The sequence below is a fragment of the Aotus nancymaae genome, unplaced genomic scaffold (genome assembly GCF_030222135.1).
Source record: "Aotus nancymaae isolate 86718 unplaced genomic scaffold, 86718_ANA_hifiasm-v0.15.2.pri h1tg000018l, whole genome shotgun sequence".
NCBI classification, from domain to species: Eukaryota; Metazoa; Chordata; class Mammalia; order Primates; family Aotidae; genus Aotus; species Aotus nancymaae.
The window spans coordinates 3253009-3279686 of record NW_026988430.1 but is presented as its reverse complement, the minus strand read 5'-3'; the positions used below and the strand labels follow the sequence as shown (position 1 = coordinate 3279686).

At 43.9% G+C, this 26678-nt stretch overlaps 1 protein-coding gene and 1 pseudogene across 4 annotated transcripts in view; both read left to right on the top strand.

Moving 5' to 3' along the window:
• Positions 1-26678, top strand: part of SMG6 (SMG6 nonsense mediated mRNA decay factor) — a 235588-nt gene that overhangs the window by 169879 nt on the left and 39031 nt on the right. The window lies entirely within an intron of this gene.
• LOC105714377 (mitochondrial calcium uniporter regulator 1-like) lies at positions 3278-11338 on the top strand (annotated as a pseudogene).

Here is a 26678-nt window from a genome sequence, read left to right as displayed (position 1 = left end):
CCAGCTGATTTTTGTATTTTTAGTAAAGGTGGAGTTTTACCTTGTTGACCATGCTGGTCTCAAATTCCTGACTTCAGGTGATCTAGCCACCTTGGCCACCAAAAGTGCTGGGATGACAGGCAGGAGCCACCACCCCTGATTCATTTGATCTTTTTTTCTGAAAACCACTTTGTTGTTAGGTTACAATATTATCAAGAATAATTGCAATTTTACATGGAAAAAAAGGAAACTTTACATACCCTGAGGTCATAAAGAATATATACCAGCATCATCATCTTCTAAAAATTTTAGTTTTACTTTAGGTTTTTCTAAAAGTTTGGTTTTTGTTTTAGTTTTACATTTACATCTTTGTTCCATTTGGAATTTATTTTTGTAAAGCAGGTTTCCCTGTTTCCTAGTTCTGTGTTCTGTTCCAGTGAGCCAGTGAGCAATTGCCATATTTACAATATTTAGTCTTCCCATCCGTGAACATGATATACCGTTAATTTATTCAGGTCTTCTTTTATGCCCTTCAAGGGTGTTTTGTAATATTTCCCATAAAACCCTTACATAGTTTTTGTTACTAATTTAAGTATCATATGTTCTAGTTAACTATTAACGGTATCAATATAAATGCTGTTTCTTTCTCTTCAACTTATATCAACCTTACTGAACTGTCTTATTAGTTCTATAACAGTGACCATAATAACAGAAATTCTTACTTTGGTTCTCACTTTAATAGCAGTGCTTCTAAAGTTACATCATTAAATCTACTTGTCATAATTTTTTTTTGAGACAGAGTCTCACTCTGTCACCCATGCTGGAGTGCAGCAGTGTGATCTCGGCTCACTGCAACCTCCGCTCACAGGTTCAAGCAGTTCTCCTGCCTCAGCCTCCTAAGAAGCAGAGGTTACAGATGCCCACCACCACGCCCGGTTGATTTTTGTATTTTTAGTAGAAACAGGGTTTCACCATGTTGGCTGGGCTGGTCTCGAATTCCTGACCTCAGGTGATCCGCTCACCTCAGCCTTGCAAAGTGCTGGGATTACAGGTGTGACCCACTGTGCCTGGCCTATAAATTTCTGATAAGTATGTCTTGTCAGGTTAAGAACATTCACTTCTATTCCTTGCTATGTATTTTTTTTAAAATCACAAATGAGAGTTGGATGTTGTTAAGTATTTTTTTCTTAATCTGTTGATGATCATGTCATTTTTATTTTTAACCTGTTTATATGGGGTTATACATTAATAATTTTTTAAAATATTAAGTTCTTAGCAAATCGCACTGCCATGTGTGTACCTATGCAACAATCTTGCATGTTCTTCACATGTACCCCAAAACCTAAAATGCAATAATAATAATAATAATAATAATAAGTTCTTATTCCCATTGCTTAGTCTGGAGTACAGTGGTGCAGTTACGGCCTGGACCTCCCTGGGCTGGTCTCTCCCATCTCAGCCTCCTGAATAACTGAGACTATAGGCGTGTGCCACCACACCTGGCTAATTTTTTTTGTATTTTTAGTAAAGATGGCGTTTCGCCATCCTGGGCTCAAGCGATCCACCTGCCTTGGCTTCCCAAAGTGCTGGGATTACAGGTGTAAGCCACCCTGCCCACCCTAGTAATAAATTTCTAATTTAAAACTATCACTTTCTTCATGAAATAGTCCAGTGTACTCTCCCAACCTTCAAAATGAAGATATTTTTGACTAGTAGTTGTTTCACGGGAGATAATATATTTCTTTCATTTTCTTAAAGATTTTTACTCTGCTGCTTACTGCTTACATACCATTTATTCTTTCTTTTCTTTTTCTTTCTTTCTTTCTCTTTCTTTCTTTCTTTTTTTTTTTTTTTTTTTTTTTTTTTTGAGAATGCGTCTTGCTCTGTCGCCCAGGCTGGAGTGCAGTTTTGCAATCTCGACTCACTGCAATATCTGCCTCCCAAGTTCAAGGGATTCTCCTGCCTCAGCCTCTCGAGTACCTGGGACTACAGGTGCATGCCACCACACCCAACTAATTTTTATATTTTTATTAGAGACAGAGTTTCGCCATGTTGACCAGGCTGGTCTCCACCTCCTAACCTCAGCTGATCCACCTGCCTCAGCCTCCCAAAGTGCTGAGATTACAGGCGTGACATGGGATTACTATTTGAACAAGTGTGTGTGTTATACTATTCATTATGCTAGGGGAATACAGAAGGAGAAACTTGCAGTCAAACCTCAGTATACTGTATTAAAAGGACAACCTTACCTTTTGGGAAAGTTGTGGGATTGATTTTAGAAGTAGGTGGAGTCACATTAGAATAGATCAGTCTCCTTGGACCTTATATTATCAGGCAGAACAATTCGCGGTCTTAGGGAATCACATGACAAAATTAGGGGTGTAGAGGACTAATCTGGCAGCAGAGGTTAGGAGAAGAGAATCAGTAACAGAAGAGGTGAGTTATAGAGTATCTGTAATCTATGAGTTTGCAGCGATGAGAATCTGATTTAGACTAACAGCAGCAGTAATGGAAAGTCAGAGTAGCATTGCAATATGGCTCAGTATTTGTGTAAGTATAAAGAAGGTGAAGAAGGGAAGGGTTGAATGTTTTTCTAGGGGCTAAACAACTAGGAAGGTTGAGCTAGTGTTGATTAAAATGAGAAAGATGAGAAAGGAAGCCTTTGGGGACATAACATGTTTGAGGAGATGGTGACTACCTCTGTACAGCATTCAGGATACTATCATATGTAGCTCAGTGAACGTTTTTTGGTGATGTCAGTGCTAGTGAAAATCACAACTCTTGAAGAGAGAGAATCTCTCTCTTTTTCTTTTTTTGGAGATGGAGTCTCGCTTTGTGAGCCAGGCTGAAATGCAGTGGCGCATTCTCTGCTCACTGCAACCTCCGCCTCCTGGGTTCAAGTGATTCTCCTGCCTTAGCCTCCTGAGTAGCTGGGATTACAGGCGCCCGCCACCACACCTGGCTAATTTTTGTATTTTTAGTAGAGACGGTTTCACCATGTTGGTCAGGCTGGTCTCAATCTCCTGACCTCAGGTGATCTACCTACCTGCCTCAGCCTCCCAAAGTGCCAGGCCTCAAGTTTACAATAGTGGGTATACAATGGTTGGAGAGGCTGCTAGAATAACAAATAGGCAGGTTAGTGGCATACAGTATAAAGCATAAGGCAATTAGAGTGGTGTCTAGGTTAGTATTGTTGAAATCAGAATCCAGTGGTTTTTAATCTAACTGGAGCAGTGCTGTCCAGTAGAACTGTCTGCAGTGGTGAAAATGTTCCACTTTACACTGTCTAGTATGGTAACTACTGGCCTCATGCAGCTGTTGGGCACATGAATTGTGGCTGGTGTACCTGAAGAAATTTTTTTTTTTAATTGTGGTAAAATATATACAACATGAGATTTGCCATTTCGTGCCCTCCTCGCGCTTGGTTGCCGCCGCCCATTGCCAGCTGTCGGGGGACTGGGAGTGTTCACGCCTTGGGTACTTCTCTGGGCGCAGTGGCGCGTGGATGTGCCTGGCACCCACACTCACTTCCTGGAGGAGAGAGCTAAGCCTGTCTACTGGATACCTGCAGTTGGAACACAAAAGGAGAGATTTCATACCTTTTCTGGGAGTAGGAGGCTCTATTTTGACACTCATATTTTAGTGTGCTTGCTGGAAGACAGTGGATTTGCTACTAGACAAGCGGGAATCATTGTGTCTGCATTGGTCAAGATCCTGGAGGCCAACATGGACATCGTCTACAAAGATATGGTCACCAAGATGCAGCAGGAGATGACTCTTCAGCAGATAATGTCTCAGATTGCGAATGTGAAAAAGGATATGATTATTTTGGAGAAGAGTGAATTTTCATCCCTCAGAACAGAAAATGAGAAAATAAAACTTGAACTACATCAGCTAAAACAACAAGTAATGGATGAAGTGATCAGAGCCCGGACAGATAGCAAATTAGACTTCAACGTAGAAGAGAGCAGAGTAAAAGAATTGCATTCACTGAATGAAAGGAAGCTGCTGGAATTGAGAACAGAAATAGTGGTATTGCATGCCCAGCAAGATTGGACCCTTACCCAGACAGGAAGATAGAAACTGAGGTTGCTGGCCTCAAAACCATGCTTGAGGCACACAAGCTTGATAATATTAAATATTTAGCAGGGCCTATATTTACGTGCCTAACAGTAGCTCTGGGATTTTATCCCCTGTGGATCTAATAAAGTGTGTATTTAAAGAGAAAAAAAAAAGACTTACCATTTCAACAATTATTTTTTTTTTGACACAGAGTCTCTCTCTTGTTGCCCAGGCTGGAGTGCAATGGCACGATCCTAGCTCACCACAACGTCCGCCTCCCAGGATCAGGTGATTCTTGTGCTTCAACCTTTCAAATAGCTGGGATTACAGGGGCCTGCTGGCTAATTTTTGTATTTTTAGTAGAGACAGGGTTTCACCATGTTAGCCAGGGTCTCAAACTCCTAACCTCAAGTGATCTGCCTGCCTTGGCCTCCCAAAGTGCTGGGATTACAAACGTGAGGTGCTGCCCCAGCCTGCTTATTTTTTTTCTTTTGTTGCCTATGCTTTTGATGTCACATCCAATAAATCATTGCTAAATCCAGTGTCATGAAGATTTTCCCTTATGCTTTCTTCTAAGAGTTTTCTAGTTTTAGCTCTTTTTAGTTTTGAATTGGTTTTTGTATATGGTGTTAGGTAAGGATCCAGCTTCATTCTTTTGCATGGGAATATCTAGGTTTTTTTAAAGCTCTTTTTGTTGAAAAGACTGGAATTGGTCTTGGCACCCTTGTCAAAAGTCAGTTGGCTGTGTATTTATGAGAGTTTACTTCTAGGTTTTCTGTTCTATTCTATGCCAGTACCACACTGTTTTGATTAGTATAGTTTTGCAGTAAGTTTGAAATCCAGAAGCATGAACCGTCTAACTTTTGTTCTTTTTCAAGATTATTTTGGCTATTTGGGAGTCCCTTAAGATTCCATATGAAATTTTTTTTTGTTTTTTGAGACAGAGTCTCACTCTGTCGCCCAGGCTGGAGTGCAGTGGCACAATGTGAGCTCACTGCAACCTCCGCCTCCCAGATTCAAACAAGTCTCATGCCTCAGCCTCCCAGGTAGCTGGGACTGCAGGTGCACACCACCACCCCCAGCTAATTTTTGTATTTTTATTTTTAGTAGAGATGGGTTTTTGCCATGTTGACGAGGCTGGTCTCCAACTCCTGACCTCAAGTGATCTACCCACTTTGGCCCCCCAGAGTGCTAGAATTACCAGCATGAGCCATTGCAGCCGGGTACAATGGCTCATGCTGGTAATTCATTGCACTGAATCTGTAGATTGCTTTGGTTACTATTGTTAGCTTAACAATATTGTCTTCCAGTTCATGAACACAGGATGTCTTTCCATTTATTGAAACTTTATTTTTAATTATATTCTGTTTTAGGAAATTTAAATTTGGCCATGTTATAGCTAATGGTCCTCCTGTCGGCCAGCACAGCTCCAGAGAATTACCCTCAGATTTTCTTTTCTTCCTAAATCATAGGATTGTAGTGACATCTTCACAGGCCTTATAGTATCTGAGTCATCGCTTGTCTCAGGATGTCTGGATTAAATGAATGCATGGTTAGAAGGGTGAATAAATAGGGGGTTTGGGTGCCTCCAGGTCATCTCTGTCTCAGAGATATGAGAATGCTGTAAGTCTTGCCACATCAGACTCTGTGTCCTTCTCTGTTTTCCCTTTGGAAATGTCTGGTTTTCGGCCAGGCATGGTGGCTCACACCTGTAATCCCAGCACTTTGGGAGGCCTAGGTGGGTGGATCACGAGGTTGGGAGATCGAGACCATTCTGGCCAACATGGTGAAACCCCATCTCTATTTAAAAAAAAAAAAGGAAAAAAGGAAATGTCTGGTCTTCTCCAGAGCCAAAGAGAACCTCTTGTTTTCCAAGAAATTCGCAAAAAGTAGACTCCTCTGGCAGAAACGGAACTCCTTCTGCTGCTTTCTATTTCCATAGAAGCAGATACCATAGTGCCCCAAATGGGGTGTTTTTAAAAGAAATTCCTTCTCCAAATGGAGATGCTGATTATTTTATAGCAGTATACCTTGTTCATCATTCTGATGCTGTTCTCATGGGAACAGCAACAAAAAAATGCCTTTAGGTGCCAATTATGTTTGCACTGCCCCTTCCATTTTCCTTGAGGGTCAAGAATCTAAGAGATGCCTGCACATTAGAAACAGAAAATAAAGAATAAAAGCTGTAAATAATTAGACCAGGAAACCCCCTTTCAGTGTCCATTCGTTTTCCTGCCATGTAAAAAGTAACGGTAGCATGCGGAATACCTGTGTCCTTAGTGCTGTTCACAGCCATCTCCCTGCTGTCCCCTTCCCTAGCTGCTCTCTAAAGGCCCCTGGGGAGATCTGCAGATCTCAGAGTAAACAGGAAACCTTCCGAAGTCAAATAGGGAGTCTTAGAGCCTAGAGGGTAAGAGACACAGCTCTCCAGGAAGAAGATGCCTTTGGCCTTGGACAGCCAGGAGCAGTGGGTTTGTGGTATCTTATATAAACACTGTTATGACTGTCCTACAGAGGAACCCTCTAGTCCACTTTAGACCAGAAATGGAACTTGGTTTCCTGGCCTGCCCATAGCTACTCTACATCAGTCTCTCCTGAAAAGAGGCTAAAATATCACTTGTGTATTCAGAATTGGAGTAGCCCAGTAGTTAGCCAGTTCTCTAAAACTGATTCTCTACCTTACTGCCCTGCGGCCTGTACCCCCACCCTTATTCTCACCTCTCTCTTTGTACAGAGATAGCTTCTTTATTATAACATTTGGGATTTCCAACACTACAGTTGATCTGTCACCACACTACCAAAATGCGTGTGCCAACCACTTGGGTGTCCTGGTGTCAGAACTTAGAAGTGTCCCAACTGTCCCACCCAGCCTCCACAGCTCTCCTCTCTCTCTCCTGGGTTGTTGTTCTAGAATGATATTCCTCTTGGATTCAGTGTGTGCAGTCTGATTTGGGTGGAGCCTTGAGCTGTACACGGGAGTGCTGGTAATGTCTGGCCTTCAGTGCTGCCAAAGGCAAAAAGCTGGCCTCGCCTCTAAGCACATAGTTGGATTGTTGGGGCAGTGTTAAAAGGAGGGTGGGGCGAGCAAATACCACTCTCTTCCTACTGTGTTTTCAGGAAGTGATTAGAAACGCAGCTATAAGTTGAATAAAATCAAAAGAATGAATTGTCACCTCCCCCCAACAAAAACCAGATGAGCACAAACATATACACACACATACTCCTTCTCTGGACTCCATCCAAGACCCACACCCTGCTCGGCTGGGCTACACTTCCGTGCTGTTTCAGAGCAGAGAGCCTTGGGCATTCCATCTCCATTCTCTTTCCTGGGAGAGGACTTAGGAGTCTTCTGAATGAGGGCTGAACCTCCCTTTAGGCACACTATGGGTCTCACTTCCCTATCCCCTCTCCTTCCGGGAAGAGTATGGGCAGAGGCATGTACGTGGGAGGAGTAACCAGTGCCAAGACTGAATCCGTCAGTTAGGGATTGAGGTTTCAGAACTGGTAGTACAATTGTTTGCAGAGTTAGTTGTCAGTGAAAGGAGTTTCTGTGCCATCAACACACTTCCATTCCTTCCTTCCAGCTGCCTCTTTTCCTCATACGGCCTTTTGCCTGGTGCCTCCGTGGAGTTTAAGCCCATATGGCTCTTATGAATATTGTTTGGAGTCTCCAAAAGTGGAAGATTTGGCTGTGCAGCACACAGCACCCCTGGGTCTACTCCTCCCCTCTCAGCAGCTGTTTGCCACTGACTGAGGTGGCGACTGAGCCTATGTGTGTGGCCAGAGTCAGTGACAGGCATCCCACCCAGGCCTGGGGAAGCCCTTTGCCAGTGTGGTTCCTGTGGCAGCAGCCAGACGCGCCAGAGCTCCTCATACCTTCAGGGCTGTGGTGTAACAGCCAGCTTTATGCGGTAGCATTGTTTAGTGTTGGTTGACTTGACTTCTCTGTCCCCACCCTCTGTGTTTAAGGAAATCTGGCCATTGTCCAGTAGGGAAGAAGTTGGCATTTACAGAGAGTGGCTTTCTGCCACCTCTCTCGTGGTAGGAGCCAGGACCACCTTCCATCTCTGCTTCCTACCTGTGTGGCAAAGAGGAAGGGGCCCCTCTGTGCTCAGCCTCCTGTTGTGGAGTTTCAAGTTGCCTAAGATCAGAATGAGGCTGTCTGCCAGGTTATCTGCCCAGATAAACATTTATTGTTTACAGGGACATGTTTCAGCTGCTCTGGCTGCTCCCACTGGTGAGATCTTCTAGTTTCTTGAGGTTTTAAGCCAGTATATGGGGCTGACGTCCAGACACAGAACTACTGGAGCTTGAGAGGCTGTAAGTGACTGGCGGCTTCAAACTTAGCTTCACCATTGCCCCTCCCCACCCACTGCCGGAGCTAGATTCACATCTCCTGTTCTTAGTCCTGCCTGCTGGATATGGAAACTGCATCTACATTTTAAACATGTCCAGCCTTTAGAATTGGGGGATTTACATGAGATCCACTGTTGGACACAGTCAGCTGAAGACTTCTTTTACATGGCAAAGCCAGCCTTCTGACACTGTGTTTCCCTTGACCATGTTTTCCTTAATAGCTAATGAGACAACTGTTCAGTGATGGCAACAGGGCTAGAGGCAGATTTTCTTTTTGTAATCCAACTATGTCCAGTGCTTCCAAATATTGTCTTTTTGTTTTTTAGTGATGTGATTGATTTTTCCAACATTTTATTATACAGCAAAGTTAAAAATTCTGCAGTGAGCTCACTTATACCCAATACCTGGATGCTGTCATTCTCATTTTACTGTATTTTTCTTACCATGTTATCTGTTTATGTCTTTCTCTCCCTCTTTTCCATCCATCCATCCATTTTTTTCTTTTTTAAAATTATTATTTTTTTTAATGCTTGTAATCCTAGCACTTTGGGAGGCCGAGGTGGGTGGGTTGCTTGAAGCCAGGAGTTCAAGACCAGCCTGGCCAACATGGTGAAACCCCGTCTCTACTAAAAATGTAAAAATTAGCTGGGCGTAGTGCCGGGCGCCTATAATCCCAGCTATTCGGGAGGCTGAGGCGTGAGAATTGCTTGAACCCAGGAAGGCAGAGCTTGCAGTGAGCTGAAATTGTGCCACTGCACTCCAACTTGGACAACAGAGTAGTGAGACTCTGTCTCAAAAAAAAAAAAAAAAGACCAGCCTGGGCAACATGGAGAAACTTCATCTCTACAAAAAATACAAAAATTAGCCAAATATGGTAGTGATCACCTGTTGACCCAGCTACTCGAGTGAACCGCTTTAGTAGCCCAGGATGTCAAGGCTGTAGTGAGCCCCAAACCATTCCACTGCACTCTAGCCTGGACGATAGAGCAAGACCCTGTCTGTCTCTCTCTCTCTGTGTATGTATGTGTATGTGTGTGTGTGTGTGTATATATATGTGTATATATATATATGTATATATAATCATATAATTATATTACCATAATCCCTTATCTCTACCTCTGTCCCCAGAGGCAAGCTCTGTTCTGATTTTTTTCCACCAAGATTAGATTTGCCTGTTTTAGAACTCCATATAAATGGAATCACACAGTAAGTACATACTCTTGAGTAAGCCTTTTTTCATTTCGCTTGATCTTTTTGCAATTCCTCCAAGTTGTTACATGCATGAGTAGTTCATTCATTTTTATTGCTGAGTACTATTCCATTTTATGACTATGTCAGTTTATCTGGTCGGCAGACATCCAATTTATTTCCAGTTTTTAGCTGTTATGAATAAGGTTGCTATGAATAGTTGTACACAAACCTGTTTTTGGACATGTGTTTTCACTTGAGTAAATGCCTAGGATAAGAATTGCCGAGTCAGAGATTAGATGTGCATTTTTTATTAGCGATCCCCTGGACCAAGCTTGTCCAACCCTTGGCCCGCAGGCTGCACGCAGCCCAGGATGGCTTTGAATACAGCCCAACACAAATTCATAAACTTTCTTAAAACATGATGAGATTTTTTTTGCAGTTTTTTTTTTTAAGTTCATCGGCTATAGTTAGTGCTAGTATATTTTATGTGTGGCCCAAGACAATTCTTCTTCCAGTGTGACCCAGGGAAGCCAAAAGATTGGATACCCGTGCCCTACAGCTTTTCCCAAAGATGGTTGTATTATACTCCAACAATTATGACACGTCTTGTTGCTTTGCATCCTCATTCTGGTAGGTGTATGGTGACTGCTGAGATACCATTTTTATTTTATTTATTTTTTTATTTTTTTATTTTTTGCCCTTCCAACAAATCTGTTTATATCAGGATGATATATCATTTTTGTTTTTGTTTGCATCTCCCTGATGACAAATGAACTTGTATACTTTTTGTTTTTCCAGACAGGATCTTGCTCTGTCACCCAAGCTGAAGAGCAGTGGCACAATCACAGCTCACTGCAGACTTGACCTCCTGGGTTTGGGCAATCCTCCTGCCTCAGCCTCTCAAGTAGCTGGGACTACAGATGTGTGCCATCACATTGGGCTAATTTTTTTAAAAAATCTTTGTGAGACAAGGTCTCGCTTTGTTGCCCACGCTGGTCTCCAGCTTCTGGGCTCAAGCAGTCCTCCTTCCTCACCCTCCCAAAGTGCTGGGATTATAGGCATGAGCCACCACATCTGGCAAAGTTGTATACTTTTTCATATGCTTACTGGCCATTTTGTATATCTTCCTTATGAAGGGTATTTTCACATCTTCTGCCCATTTTATTTAGTTGGGTTATTTTCTTACTGATTTCTTTATGTATTCTGGATGTAAGTAATTTGTCAGACACATGTTTTGTGAATATTTTCACAAAGTCCGTGTTTTGCCTGTTCATTTTCTTAATATCTTTTGGTAAGCAAAAGATTTTAATTTTCATGAAATCAATTTATCAAGCTTTTCTTTCATGGTTATTACTTTATGAGAGCTAAAAGTCCCAAGTGATAAGGATCTTCTCCTTGTTTTTCCTCTAAAAGCTATATTGAGGCTGGGCCTGGTAGCTCACACCTATAATCCCAGCACTTTGGGAGGCCGGGTGGATGGATCACTTGAGACCAGGAGTTTAAGACCAGCCTGACCAACATGCAAAAAATCAACTGGGCATGGTAATAAATGCCTGTAATCCCAACTACTCAAGAGGCTGAGACACAAGAAACGCTTGAATTCAGGAGGCAGAGGTTGTAGTAACCCAAGATTGTGCCACTGCACTCTAGCTTGGGTGACAGAGCAAGACTCCGTCTCAAAAAATATTAATAATTCTGGGATGGGTGTAGTGACTAATGCCTATAATCCCAGCATTTTGGGAGGCCAAGACAGGCGGATCACTTGAAATCAGGAGTTCGAGACCAGCCTGGCCAACATGGTGAAACCCTGTCTCTACTAAAAATATAAAAATTAACCAGGTGGCACCTGTAATCCCAGCAACTCAGCAGGCTGAGGCAGGAGAATCGCTTGAACCCGGGAGGCAGAGGTTACAGTGAGTCGAGGTCACACCAATGTACTCCAGCCTGGGCAACAGAGCGAGACTCCAATTTCAAAAAGAAAAAAAAAAACTACATTGAGCTGGACACAGTGCCCATGCTTGTAATCCTAACACTTTAGCAGGCCAAGGCAGGAGGCTCCCTTAAGTCCAGGAATTTGAGACCAGCTTGGGCAACATAGTGAGACCCCCCCCACCGCCATGACTACAAAAAATTAAAAAATTCGCGAGACATCGTGGCATACACCTGTGGTCCCAGCTACTTGGGAGGCTGAGATGGGAGGATCAGCTGATCCCAGGAGGTGAAGACTGCAGTGAGCCGTGATCACACCACTGCACTTCAGCCTGGGCAGCAGAATAAGACCCTAGCTCAAATTTTTAAAAGAAAAAAAAAAGCTTTATAGATTTAGCTTTTATATTTAGGTCTGTGATCCATTTCAAATTATTATTATTATTTTGAGACAGTTTCTCTCTGCCACCCAGGCTGGAGTGCAGTGGCACGATCTCAGCTCACTGCAACCTCTGCCTTCTGGGTTCCAGTGATTCTCGTGCCTCAGTCTCCTGAGTAGCTGGGCCTACAAGTGTGCACCACCATGTTCAGCTAATTTTTGTATTTTTAGAAGAGACAGGGTTTCATCACGTTGGCCTGGCTGGTCTCAAACTCCTGTCCTCAAGTGATCCACCTGCCTCAGCCTCCTAAAGTGCTGGGATTACAGGCGGGAGCCACTGCACCTTGTTTTGTTTTGTTTTGTTTTGTTTTGTTTTGTGACGGAGTTTCGCTCTTGTTACCCAGGCTGGAGTGCAATGGCGTGATCTCTGCTCACCGCAACCTCCACCTCCTGGGTTCAGGAAATTCTCCTGCCTCAGCCTCCTGTTTTGTTTTTTGAGACAGAGTCTTGCTCTGTCACCAAGGCTAGAATGCAGTGGCATGAAATGACTCACTGCAGCCTCAACATCCTTGGCTCAAGTGATCGTCCCACCTGAACCTCCCAAGAAGCTGGAACTGTAAGCCAGTACCACCACACCTGGCTAACTTTTTATAGAAATGGGATCTCACTATGTTTCCCAGGCTGGTCTTGAACTCCTGGGCTCAAGTGATCCTCCTGCCTTGGCCTCCCAAAGTGCTGGAATTACAGACATGAGCCAGTGTGCCTAGTCTTCAAATTAATTTTGCGTATGGTATAAGAACTAAAACTCTTTTTTCCCCCCATATGGATATCAAGTTATGTCAGCACTATTTATTGAAAAGGCATTTCTTGCCTCCACTGGATTGCTTTGGTACTTTTTTCAAATATCAGATGAGCATATAAGTAGGGGTGTCATACGCTTTCTGTTCTTTTTGTTTGATTTATTTAAAAATTCTTATGACAAACACTAGAATCCTTATGTGAATAAGTTTAATTTATGTATCAATTTTGGGAGAATTGACATCTTAACAGTATTTTTCTAGTTTATGATCATCAAAGGATAGCTAGCCTTTTACCTAGGTCTTTTATACTTTTCATTGTACAGATCTTATACATTGTCTGTTAAACTTATTCCTAAATATGTTTTATTTTTTATGCCATTATAAATGGTATTGTTTCTCAATTGTACTTACCAATCTTTTGCTGCTAGAATATGAAAATACAATGGACTTTTGCACATTAATGTATCCTTCAGCCCTAAAGACATTTTATTAAAACTTACTCTAGTAATTATTTACACGTTCTTTAGGATTTTCTGTGTTAAACAGTCATGTCATCTGCAAACAAATGCAGTTCTTTTCCATTTTTATGCTTTCAACTTTCTTTTTTCTTGCCTTAATACAATGTCTAAGATCTCCACTAGTGTATTGAATGGAAATGGTGAGAGTGGATGTCCTTGCTGAGACCACGTGTATCTGTGGTCACAGCTACTTGGGAGGCTGAAGCAAAGGGATCACTTGAGCCCAGGAGGTCAAAGCTGCAGTCAGCCATGTTCACGCTATTGCACTTACCAATTTTGAGCGACAAACTGGGTGACAAAGAGAGACCTTGACTTGGGGCGGGGGGAAAGACATTCTGGTGGTATCTAGAAGTATTTTCTTGTGATTTTTTGTTTTGTTTTCTTTCTCTTCTTTGTTGTTCTCATTGTGGTTTTAATTTGCATTTCCCTGATGAGTAATGATATCGAGTGCCTTTTCTTCTATTGGCCATTTGAATACCCCCTTCTGGGGAGTGTCTTTTCCTGACTTTTGCCCATGTTTTTCTTTGGATTGTTTGTCTTTTTTCTTATTGATTTTAGGGTTTTTTTCCCCCCAGTGTTCTGAATATAAGTCCTGTGTTGGATAGATGTATTGAAAATATCTTCTCTCATCCTGTGGTTCATCTTTTCAAGTTTTTTTTTTTTTTTTTTTTTTTTTTTTTGTTAATGCAGAGTCTCACTTTGTCGCCAGGCTGGAGTGCAGTAGTGCAGTCTCGGCTCACTGCAACCTCCACCTCCCTGGTTCAAGTGATTCTCCTGCCACAGCCGCCCAAGTAGCTGGTATTACAGGCACCCGCCACCACACCCAGCTGAATTTTGTATTTTTAGTAGAGACGGGGTTTTACCTTGTTGGCCAGGCTGGTCTCAATCTCCTGACCTCAAGTGACCCACCCATCTCATCCTCCCAAAGTGCTGGGATTACAGGCATGATCCACCATGCCCAGCCATCTTTTCAGTATTAATGGTGTCTTTTGATGAACACAAATCTTAGTTTTAGTTAAGTTATATTTATAATTTTTTTCTTGGCCAGGTGCAGTGGCTCATGCCTGTAATCTTAACACTGGAAGTCCGAGGTGGGAGGAGCCCTTGAGGCCAGGAGTTTAGTACCAGGCTGGGCAACAAAACAAGACCCTGCCTCTACAAAAAAAAAAAATTTTAAATAGCTGGACATGGTGATGCATGCCTACAAGTACCAGCTACTCAACAGGCTAAAGTGAGAAGACTGCTTGAGCTGAGGCAGTCGAGGCTGCAGTGAGCCAGGATCATGCTACTGCACTCCAGCCTGGGCAACACAGTGAGATCCTATCTCAAAAATAAATAAATAATAAATAGATACATTTTTATTAAAAGTTAGTGCTTTTTGTGTCTTATTTGAGAAATACAGCCTGGCACAGTGACTCACGCCTGTAATTCTAGCACTTTGGGAGACCAGGGTAGGAGGATTGTTTCTGCCCAGGAGTTCAAGACCAGCCTGGGCAATATACCAAGACCCAGTCTCTAAAATTGAATAAATAAATAATTGGCCTGGCATGTTGGTGCACACTAGGTACTGAGGCAGGAGGATTACTTGGACCCAGGAGTTTGAGGTTGCTGTGAGCTATGATCGTGCCACTGCACTCCAGCGTGGGGGACAGAGCAAGAACCCGTCTTCCCCACTCCCCCTCGCAAAAACAAAAAACAAAAAGCAGAGAAATGTTTGCCTGTTCCAAGGCAACATATTGGAAGGAAGACATTCTTGTATACTTTGGTTTAGGAACTATATTATTTTACTTTTAATAATAACTATATTATTTTCACATTTTGGTCTGTGGATGGTTTCATTGAAAGAACAGTTTTCCCTACTGAACTACAGTGATGCCATGTCGTAAGTCAGGTGATTATATATGTTTAGGTCTATTTCTAGACTGTATCTTCTGCCACAAAGGTCTATTTATCTCTCCTTGTGCCATTACTATTACATTTTTAAATATTAGTTTGAAAGTTTCCAAAGTTTGTGCCTGTTTTCACATTGACTGTTCTAGAAAGATGTTTACTGATTCCTTAGATTGGTATCCTTTTGAACTGCCACACTTAATGTTAGGTGATTTTTTTTCTGTCTTTATTAGGGCCAGTCTGTACTTGTTCATATTGAGAGTTTAGATGGGCCTCTTAAGATTTTCAGGTGCAGATGAAGGGAAAGAGGAACATTGGAGTTATACTGCCAGTGGTTAACACTCCAAATACTCCATTTGCTGGGGTAGACTAGGTTTCTCAATGTTCTTATTCTGGGTTCTTTGCCTTTATTAGAAGCCATTCTCCTCAGCTGTATCTTCCTTGTGCCTCATTTGGCCACCCACGCGTTATCAGTCAGCAGCTACAAAGTTTCTTCCGATACCTGCTGTTTCCCATCAGCCCTGGTGCGATCCAGTTGTGCCCTTCTCTCTTTTTTTTGAGACTGAATCTGTGTCGCCCAGGCTGGAGTGCAATGGCGTGATCTCAGCTCACTGCAACCTCCACCTCCCGGATTCAAGCGATTCTCCTGCCTTGCCTCCCAAGTAGCTGGGGTTACAGGCACCCACCACCACATCCGGCTAATTTTTTGTATTTTTAGTAGAAACGGGGTTACACTATGTTGGCCAGGCTGGTCTCAAACTACTGACCTTGTGATCTGCCTGCCTCGGCCTCCCAAAGTGCTGGGATTACAGGTGTGAGCCACCGCGCCCGGCCTCTTTCCTTTTTTCTTTTCTTTTCTTTCATTTCATTGTTTTATTTTATTTTATTTTATTTTTGCCTGGGCTGGAGTGCAGTGGCACAATCTCAGCTCACCACAACCTCTGCCTCCCAGGTTAAAGAGATTCTTGCACCTCAGCCTCCTGAGTAGCTGGGACTACAGGCACCCTCCACCATGCCTGACTAATTTTTGTATTTTTAGTAGAGACATGGTTTCACCATGTTGGCCACACTGGTCTCGAACTCCTGACCTCAGGTGATCTGCCCACCTTGGCATCCCAACGTGGTGGGATTACAGGCGTGAGCCACCATGCCCAGCCCCTGTGCCTGTCTAACTGCATGACAATCCACCTTGGTTCTTGTCTTAGTTGCCCCAAGTTAAGGATGTTAATGTGGTACTGCTGCCGAGGTCTCATCTGCATTCTTACTCAGCCTGAAAAGGGTTAGACATCAGTTGCCCTTTTTCGCACTCCAGTCCCATCTACAGTTTATCTTACAGACAGTTTCTCAGAGTTTCTGGTATGGGGTTGCCTAGTACTGATGTGTGCTTTCTTCATTTTTATTTATTAACTTATAGTCATTTCAATGGGAAACTGGAAGGATAGACAGAATAGAAGCATATGCTTAATGCCATTCTGATTAAACAAATCAGTGCTAGTTTTTTGTCATTGTTGTTTGTTTGTTTGTTTTTCTTTGAGATGGAGTCTCGCTCTGTCACCCAGGCTGGAGTGCAGTGGTGCGATGCTGGCTCACTGCAACCTCTGCCTCCCGGGTTCAAGCAGTTCTCCCGCCTCAGCCTCCCAAGTAGCTGGGATTACAAGCGCGAGACACCACACCTGGCTAATTTTTGTATTTTTTTAGTAGAGACGGGATTTTGCCATGTTGGCCAGGCTGGTCTCAAAATCCTGACCTCAAGTGATCCACCCACCTTGGCCTCCCAAGCTGCTGGGATTACAGGTGTGAACCACCATGCCTGACCTCAATGCTAGTTTTTAAGAAATGAGTTTCTAGCCTTCCAGGCTAGAAGGTCATTGTTCATTTGATTAAGGTAGGCATTGTAGTTAGAATGTGCTTGCATGGGTTTATATGCATGGGTTTGTTACTTCATAGTAAGTAGTTCCACTACTCTCCTGTAACACTCAGGAGGAGATAATTCAGTGATTTCATGAAGATGCTCCTTAAGTCTTTCTGTGTTGGGTCTCAGCTCTGTAGCCTGGATATTAGTAAGGACTGTAGCCCAAAGGTCCAGTAAAGGAAAGATGAAAACAATGAAAGAATCCAGAATGGAGTAGGAGTGATTGTTTTGAGGCTGTGGGTTTTATATGATCTACCTGTTTGCTTTCATTTGATAAGAATGCTGCATAGCTCTCTTGGCAACTGTGTAAGAGAATCTGGTCCTGGGATTAGAGATAACCCAAAGAACCATTGAAGAATTTTATGCTCTTGTGGAACTAGAACCCTTTCCCAAGCCAGCTTTGTTGAAGACCCAGCTGGAGAGTAGGGATGTTTGCCATATTTTTTGTAACTCTAGTGCATGTTATAATTTTCAGAAATTGGTAAGTAAATAAGAGTATTCATTTAGAAATTGGGCCTTGGGCCCAGCATAGTGGTTCATGCCTGTTATCCAAGCACTTTGGGAGGCCGAGGCAGGCGCATCGCTTGAGCCCAGGAGATCGAGTCCAACCTGGGCAACATGGTGAGACCCTGTCTCTACAAAACATAAAAAACTTTTGGCCGGGCATGGTGGCACGTGCCTGTAGTGCTAACTATTCAGGAGGCTGAAATGGCAGGGAGAATCACTTGAGCCTGTGAGGCTGAGAGGTGGAGGCTGCAGTAAGCCTTGATCACGCCACTGCACTCCAGCCTGGGTGACAGAACAGAATTCTGTCTCTTAAAAAAAAACTGGGCACATTAGCTCACACCTATAATCCCAGCACCTTGGGAAACTGAGGCCAGCAGATCACTTGAGCTCAGGAGATCAAGACCAGCCTGGTTAACATGGTGAAACCCCATCTCTCCCAAAAATACAAAAATTAGCCGGGCATGGTGATGCATATCTGTGGTCCCAGCTACTCAGGAGGCTGAGGCAGGGGGATCAATCGCTTGAGCCGGGGAGGCGGAGGTTGCAGTGAGCTGAGATTGCGCCAGAGTGAGAGTCCGTCTCAGAAAATTGCGCCAGAGTGAGAGTCCATCTCAGAAAAAAAGTTTAGAGCTCATTATACCTGGCTTTTTTTGTTTGTTGTTTTGCTTTTTAATACAGCTCAAGGCCGGGCGCGGTGGCTCAAGCCTGTAATCCCAGCACTTTGGGAGGCCGAGGCGGGTGGATCACGAGGTCAAGAGATCGAGACCATCCTGGTCAACATGGTGAAACCCCGTCTCTACTAATACAAAAAATTAGCTGGGCACGGTGGCGCGTGCCTGTAATCCCAGCTACTCAGGAGGCTGAGGCAGGAGAATTGCCTGAACCCGGGAGGCGGAGGTTGCGGTGAGCCGAGATCGCGCCATTGCACTCCAGCCTGGGTATCAAGAGCGAAACTCCGTCTCAAAACAAAAAAAAAAAAAAAAAAAAAAAATACAGCTCAAGTATGCAGATTTGTTTAGCTTTAAGTTTTATTTTCAATTCTCTAGTGGATAAAAAAGCACCAAAAAAACTCAGTTTTTACATTTCAATTCAGATACAAGAACTTGGAATAGACCATTGACATTTTTTTTGAAGAGGAAAGCAGTAATAGGACATTTAACTAGGAAGACCCTAAGCTTCAATTGTAAAGATACCTCCTTTTCCCAAGAATTAGGCCTAATCAAGTCTATACCTACCAATATGGACGAGGAGGGGCAAATCACAACTGAAGACCTTGGCACTTCTCTAAGAAATTTAAATAACAGGCAGACATATAGAGATTCGTAAATATGTACTTGTTGCCAGATAAACCACAGAGAAGATACTGTATTTGTGGTCCAGGGAAGTTTAAATATTTGTGGTAAAACTTAAAATTCAACATAAAACTCTCATCTGTGATGGAAACTTTCTAGAAACTGCATGGAGGGGGTGTGCAAGCTACATAAACTCTCAAAGGCCTCTCCTCTCACCGGGCTGAGCTAGAAAAGCCTGTTCTCCTTCCTCCACACTGTGTAGCTAACAGGCCCTTCGATAAGAGAAGGAACTCCGTGATGCTCCAGTCACCCACCCAGGAAGCCCACTCTAGGAACCTTTCAGGCCAGGCATGGTGGCTTACACCTGTAATCCCAGAGGCCAAGGCAAGAGGATCCCTTGAACCAAGGGAGTTCAAGACCTGGGCAATATAAGGAGACCCTGGTGTCAGGCGCCTGTGGTCCCAGCTACTCAGGAGGCTGAGGTAGGAGGATCCCTTGAGCGCAGGACATCGAGGCTGCAGTGAGCTGTGATCACACCACTGTACTGCAACCTGGGCAACAGAGCGAGACCCTGTCACAAATAAAAAAGGACCTCTCTTTTTTGTGGCTTACTCCTTAAAGTCTGATTAAATGTTGCCTTTCTTAGGATCTTCTGTTCACCATCTTATATAAAATATTATATAAGATCTTATATAAAATAGCAATACTCTTCCTCACCCTGTCACTCTCTGTTTCTCTTACCCTACTCTTTTTTCACGGTACTTCTCACTACTATCTGCTTATTACTCTCAGTCTCACAAAAATGTTAAGCCACTCCTGGCCCAGAATTTTTTTTTTTTTTTTTTGTGAGACAGTCTCACTTCGTGGCCCTGGCTGGAGTGCAATGGCACAATCTCGACTGACTGCAATCTCTGCCTCCCGGGTTCAAGCAGTTCTCCTGCCTGAGCCTCCTGAGTAGGTGGGACTACAGGTGTGTGCCACCATGCCCGGCTAATTTTGTATTTTTAGTAGAGACGGAGTTTTACTGTGTTGGCCAGGCTGATCTCGAACACTTAACCTCAAGTTACCTGCCTGCTTCGGCCTTTCAAAATCCTGGAATTACAGACATGAGCCACTGCGCCTGGCAAGATTTTTTAAAATGAAAGTTTCAATATTTGTTTTCATAGTGGAGGCTGGGGGTTGGGGAGTGGTTAAGAAGACTCCAAAGAGGTCCCATTACAATTCAGTCATACACCAGATTCCCATGTTTCTTTCTGGATCATCCTGTAGTTTCTGTAGCTATTTTCTGTAATTCATGTGAATTCTCTCTAATCCTTTGTTATTTCCGTTTTCCACCCTCTTAGCTGTTGCCATTATCTTGAGGCATTGGATGTAAAAAAAAAAAAAAAACCTGTTAGATTTACCTTGTAGGCTAAGATTCAAAACTTAGGCAAGGTTCAGGTAGCTTTTCAGAAGACAAGGCAGGTGTGTTTAGTTACACCATTCCAGGATGCTCCCATAAATGGAAACCCTGAAGTGAGGGCTTGAGTGCCCTTGAAGGAGAACAACAAAATACCATTTTGGAAATAAAATGATGCTGTCCTGGGTGTTCCAGCCCCTCCCATGCTGGCCTCCTTTCAGCACCATTCCTTTCTGCAGCCCCACCCCACTTGGCCCTGGCATGTAGTCCCATGAACATGCCACCTGCCTTCTCTCTCTCTCTGGCCCCATCCACTGGCTGCTCAGTTTTTTCCACATCCTCACCCTCTTCCAGCTCCAAGTTAAATAACCCTCACAGATGGCTTGTTCCCTCACAGCGGTTTAAGAACACAGGACAGTGAACTAGGATCTGAAGGAGCTGCCCCAGCCCAAGACTGCCCTTCCTATGGAGGCTCAAGACAACTTTGTCAGCAGCTCCCTAGAAGTTCACAGACAGTGAGCAGAAAGGCAGCAGGTTGGGTGGTAGAATGTCTCTTTAACACTATAATCCTCTAGCAGCTAACAACTAGTTCTCACTTAGATTTACAAGTCGGTAGCTGGAGCCAGATCCACTGCATACTCCATTTTCCACAGAAGACATAGTACTTCGTAGCTGGCATCTCTCCCCACCTTTTTACAGCATGGAAACCCAACAGGAAATGACAGTCCCCATTTGTGTTTGGGTTCGTGGTTTCAGTCCTTACTGAACCTCTTCATGAATCCTGAGAGGCCTAGATCCCTGCCTTGCCTGACCCAAAGGGCAGTATTCCCAGCTGTCAGCACACCCATGGGAGGACAGAGAACTTTGGATGCCGATTAGGAATTCTGCATAGAGTCCAGGCATGGTGGCTCATGCCTGTAATCTCAGCACTTTGGGAGGCTGAGGTGGGCAGATCACCTGAGGTCAGGAGTTCCAGAGCAGCCAGGCCAATATGTTGAAACCCCATCTCTACTAAAAATACACAAATAGTCAGGCATGGTGGCACGCGCCTGTAATCCCATCTACTCAGGAGGCTGAAACAGGAGAATCGCTTGAACCCAGAAGGCGGAGGTTGCAGTGAGCCAAGATTACACCATTGCACTCCAGCCTGGGGGACAGAATGAGACTCTATCTCAAAAATAAAAAAAAGAAAAAGAAATCCTGCGTAAACAGAAGACCCAGAATTTCGCTTTCTTTCCTGTCAGCAAGGACATGGAGGTTTCCTGTCTGCCTTGTCATCAGCTTTGGAACATTTTCCTCCTGCATTCCCCCATGTATGTAGTGGCTGGAAGCTTCACCCCATTCATCCCAGCATCCTCCTTCCCTCTCTCCTAATCAGCTGGGTCTGGTTAATTTTGCCCTGGTGACAGGACAGCCTTTCCTTGTCCTCACGGTTATTCCTGTGGAACATAAGACCTCTCTGGTCATGGTCTCCCTCTTTCCCTTCCTTCTCACTCTTTCCTCTCTAACTATGGCCTTTGTAAATAGATTCCTCTCAGGTCACTGAGGAAGGGTAGTATGTGCCTTTGCTGCTGTAGGACTCTCTTTTCCTTCAGTAAGCAGAGTTCCCTTGAGAGACCCTCTCCCTTCCTTTATTAAAAGCCATGTTGGTGGCTTATCTGCTTGAACTCTGGCATAACAGGGCATGGAACAATGGCATGCGCAGAGTGCTTTGGCCAAAGGGAAGTTAACTTTCAGCCAGAGACAGCAGTTTGAAGAAACTTCCCTTGGTAAGAAAAGAGGCAAGAAGAAAAGTGGTGGGATGGAAAGGGAAAATTCTATGGCAGAGAAGTACTCTCTGAGAACTCAATCAGAAATCAGTATCTCCTCCTTAAGCCTGGTTTTTCCAGCGAGAAGTAAACTGTTACTCTCTTTCTTCTCTTCCTTCATATCTTCTTCAAGATCAAGCATTGCCAGATAAATAACACACCCTGTTACTTGCAAAGTAAAAGTTACTTGGATTGACAGATTTATGGAGCTTTTGGGTGCCAAAGTTTCAGGAGGGAGCTTTGATTTCCATTTTCTTGTCCTCATGATGGACTTTACTCTTTACATTCAGTATAAAAGTTCAAAACTGCCAGGCGCGGTGGCTCACACCTGTAATCCCAGCACTTTGGGGAGGCCGAGGCAGATGGATCACAAGATCAGGAGTTCAAGACCAGCCTGGCCAACATGGTAAAACCCCGTCTCTACTAAAAATACAAAAACTAGCCAGGCATGGTGGCACACACCTGTAATGCCAGCTCCTCTGGAGGCTGAGGCAGGAGAATCACTTGAACCTGGGAAGCAGAGGTTGCAGTGAGCCAAGATCTGCCACTGTTCTCCAGCCTGGGCAACAGAGCACGATCCTGACTGGGAAAAAAAAAGAACGTCTTGATGGTGATTCTCCTAGAAGGCAAGCCTCCTTTCTCTGTGCCACCACAGAGGTGTTGCTGGCAAACTCATCTTGAGACTACTACTTACCTCTTTGCACTGTGGCTCTTATTAAAGAGTCTTTCCTGACTTTAGATCTGATGATAAGTTAGCCCAAAAGACTGCCCTCAGTCTCCTGTAGGGCTCACAGTTTTGGCTTATATCCTCCAAGTGGCCGGAAGGGAGCTACAGGGTGTTGGAGATGGCCATGGGAACAAAACAGCTCACAAGAAGAGCATGGGTGAGAGCCAGCTGTTCCCTGCTGCCTGCTGGAGCAAGCTCAGTGAGGCCGCTGACAAGAGTCCTCAGAACACTAAACAGGTGATTAAAACATCAGTATAAGTCTTTCCAAGCTTCACAGAAAGCCAAAAATTTAGTTTGGACACCAACAGAAATTTTCCGCTCTGGAGCTTTATAAACTGGTTCGCTGTTTCTTCCTCTGCTCTGTGGCCAGAGGGGAGCTCTGTGCTAATGATTCCATAAAACCCTCCAGGTCTTCCTGAGTGGCTGATCATAGAGAGTAACCTGTACCACACTTTTCCATCAGAATCATCTCTAGCCTCTCACTGTTAGTTCACATTCTGAATCTTCAACCCTTCCACAAAGGCCAAGCCCAGCTCTTGGCACTGTCCACTGTGACAGAGCTGAGTGTCTGCATCAAGCTCAGTGGCAGAACAATCCTTTTTTCCTTTCCAAGATGACTGCCCAGAATCACAGAAACCTGTAAAAATGGAAAGAGAGTAATCCCACTTCTGGGCATTCACCCAAAAGATTTGAAATCAGCTGGTCGAAGAGACGTGTGGGCTCCCAGGTTCACTGCAGCGCTAGTCGCCATAACCAAGTGATGGAATGAGTCTGTGTCATCAGCAGATGAACGCATAAAGAAAAGGTGGTACATACACACAGTGGAGTACTAGTCACTCTTCAAAAAGACAGCAATTCTGTCTCTTCAACAGCATAGATGGAATTGAAGAGCATTATCTAAGTGAAATAAGCCAGGCACAGAAAGGCACACACAATATGATTTCACTTACATGTGGAATCTGAAAGAGTCCAGCTCATAAAAGCGGAGAGTAGAATGGTGACTACAGAGGCTGGGGAATGGGGAGATGATGGTCAAAGGGTGCAAAGCCCCAGTTCCACAGGAGAGAGAAAGATGGGTGTGTGTTTTTCTGAGATCTATTGAACAGCATGGTGAATATAAAAATACAGTCCTGTACATTTAAAATTGCTTTAAGAGGCCAGGCGTGGTAGCTCACAACTGTAATCACAACACTTAGGGAGGGTGAGGCAGGATTATCGCTTGAGACTAGGAGTTCAAACCAGCCTGGGCAACATAGTGAGACCCCATCTCTAAAAAAATATATATATATATATATATATATATATATATATATATATAATTAGTGGGGTGTGGTGGTGCACGTCTGTAGTCCCAGCTACTTGGGAAGCTGAAGCAGAAAAATCGCTTGATCCTGGGAAGTCAAGCCTGCCATGAGCCTTGATCACACCGCTGCACTCCAGCCTGCGTGACAGAACAAGACCCTGTCTCAAAAAACAAACAAACCAACAAAAAAAATTCCTTTAAGTGAGTAAATTTCAAATTTCCTCACTACAATAAAATGATAAGTATTTGAGGTGATGGATATGCTAATTAGCTGGATAAATTATTACACATTGTATTCATAAAATATAATATCACTTTGTACCCTTGTAAATATACATAAATTGTCAGTTTATAATAAAAATAATTTAAAGAACTAGGAGTAGATCTTCAGGATTATCAAAATTTAACAGACAAGGTTCAGTAATTTGCCCAAGAGCACACAGGTTAGGAGACCATGACACAGTCATTCCACTAGACCCTGCTTTTCCTAGACCTATGGCATTTCCTAGACACAAAAGTGCACCAAGCCCAGAAAGAGTCCAGTCTTCAAGAGATCAGCTGTGAGAGTCTGCCCTTTTCTCTTCTCCTTTGAATTTCCAGGCTAGAGCAGATCTTTCCCCTGTGGAGATTGTAAGGGCCTCTGTGGGAAGCACATGTGAATGTTCTGGATCATGGAAAGCTGTGGGCAGATCCTGCGTTTACTAGCTGCATGACCTGAGCAGGTTACTGCCCTGTGCCTTAATTTCCTCGTCTCCACGATTGAGGTAGTGACGGCATCTCCTTCCTGAGGTGGTTGTGGGGATCAAAGGAGTTGGTTCATGTACAGCATTTGGCATGGTGCCTGGCATGTAGTAGCCATTCGCTGGGTGTTAGCTGTAGCTGTGAAGGGTGAGTGAAGCATGCAGCAGGTTTTGCTATGTCCTGGAGGGCTGATGGCACTCTTCAGGGAAGGTGGCTCTGGTGAGCTGGTAGGAGCCTCAAATGAGGGAGTCATTTTATCTGGCTTCAGATCTTAGCTGTCCTGAGAATGTCATTTAATTTATTTGAATTTTAGTCTCCTCATCTATATTATTTGGATGTAGTAACTGCATGATAGAGTGCTGAGGATTTCTAGATCCTAAAAGTATCATGAAAAATATAACGTAGGCTGGGTGCAGTGGCTCACAGCTGTAACCCCAACATTTTGGGAGGCCAAAGCAGAAGGACCACTTGAGGCCAGGAGTTCAAGACCAGTCCTGGCAACATAGTGAAGCCCCGTCTCTACAAAAACAAAAATTCAAAAATTAGCTGGGCGTGGTGGCACATGACTGTAGTCCCAACTACTTGGGAGGCTGAGGCAGGAGGATTACTTGAGCCCAGGAGTTGAAGGTTGCAGTGAGCCTTGATCTTGCCACTGTACTCCAGCCTGGGCAACAGAGCAAGACCCTGACTAAGAAACATGTCTAGTAGTAGTGTTTGCACCTTCGAAAAACAGAATTGCATTTTGAAGAGTCTACTAAAATTGTGACCACCTTGACCTAACCTTCCATCTTTTAAAGCAGTAATTTTCAAACTTTGTGTTCATAAGTACCTGGAACACTTACTTAAAGTATACATTCTGGCCGGGCATTGTGGCTCACACCTGTAATCCTAGCACTTAGGGAGGCCAAAGCAGGGTAATCTCTCTTTTTTTTTTTTTTTTTTTTGAGACGGAGTTTCGCTCTTGTTACCCAGGCTGGAGTGCAATGGCGTGATCTCGGCTCACCGCAACCTCCGCCTCCTGGGTTCAGGCAATTCTCCTGCCTCAGCCTCCTGAGTAGCTGGGATTACAGGCACGTGCCACCGTGCCCAGCTAATTTTTTGTATTTTTAGTAGAGACGGGGTTTCACCATGTTGACCAGGATGGTCTCGATCTCTTGACCTTGTGATCCACCTGCCTCGGCCTCCCAAAGTGCTGGGATTACAGGCGTGAGCCACCGCGCCCGGCTCCAGGGTGATCTCTTGAGCCTAGGAGTTCAAGACCAACCTGGGCAATACTGCAAGACCCCATCTCTACGAAACATTTTTTAAAAATTAGCTGGATGTGATGGTGTGCGACTGTAGTCCCAGCTACTACTCAGTAGGTTGAGGCTTCTATGAGCCGTGTTCACACCACGGCACTCCAGCCTAGGTAACAGAGCAAAATCCTGTCTCATAAAATAAAATGTTTAAAAGTACACATTCTAAGGTCCTACCTCAAGAAATACTAATATATTGAATTTTGAAAGTAGAATCCATAGCCAAGGAGTAGTGTTGGGTAAAAAGATAAAAAAACAGTCAGGCACAGTGGCTCATGCCTGTAATCCCAGCACTTGGGAAGGCCGAGGGTGGCAGATCACTTGAGGCCAGGAGTTCAAGCCCAGCCTGGCCAACATGGTGAAACCCATCTCTAAAAAAAATGCAAAGATTAGGCCAGGCACAGTGGCTCACACCTGTACTTCCAGCAGTTTGGGAGGCCAAGGCAGGTGGGTCATTTGAGGCCAGGAGCTTGAGACCAGCCTGGCCAACATGGGAAAACCTCGTCTCTACAAAAAATACAAAAATTAGCTGGGTGTGGTGACACATGCCTGTAGTCCCAGCTGCTCGGGAGGCTGAGGCAGAAGAATTGCTT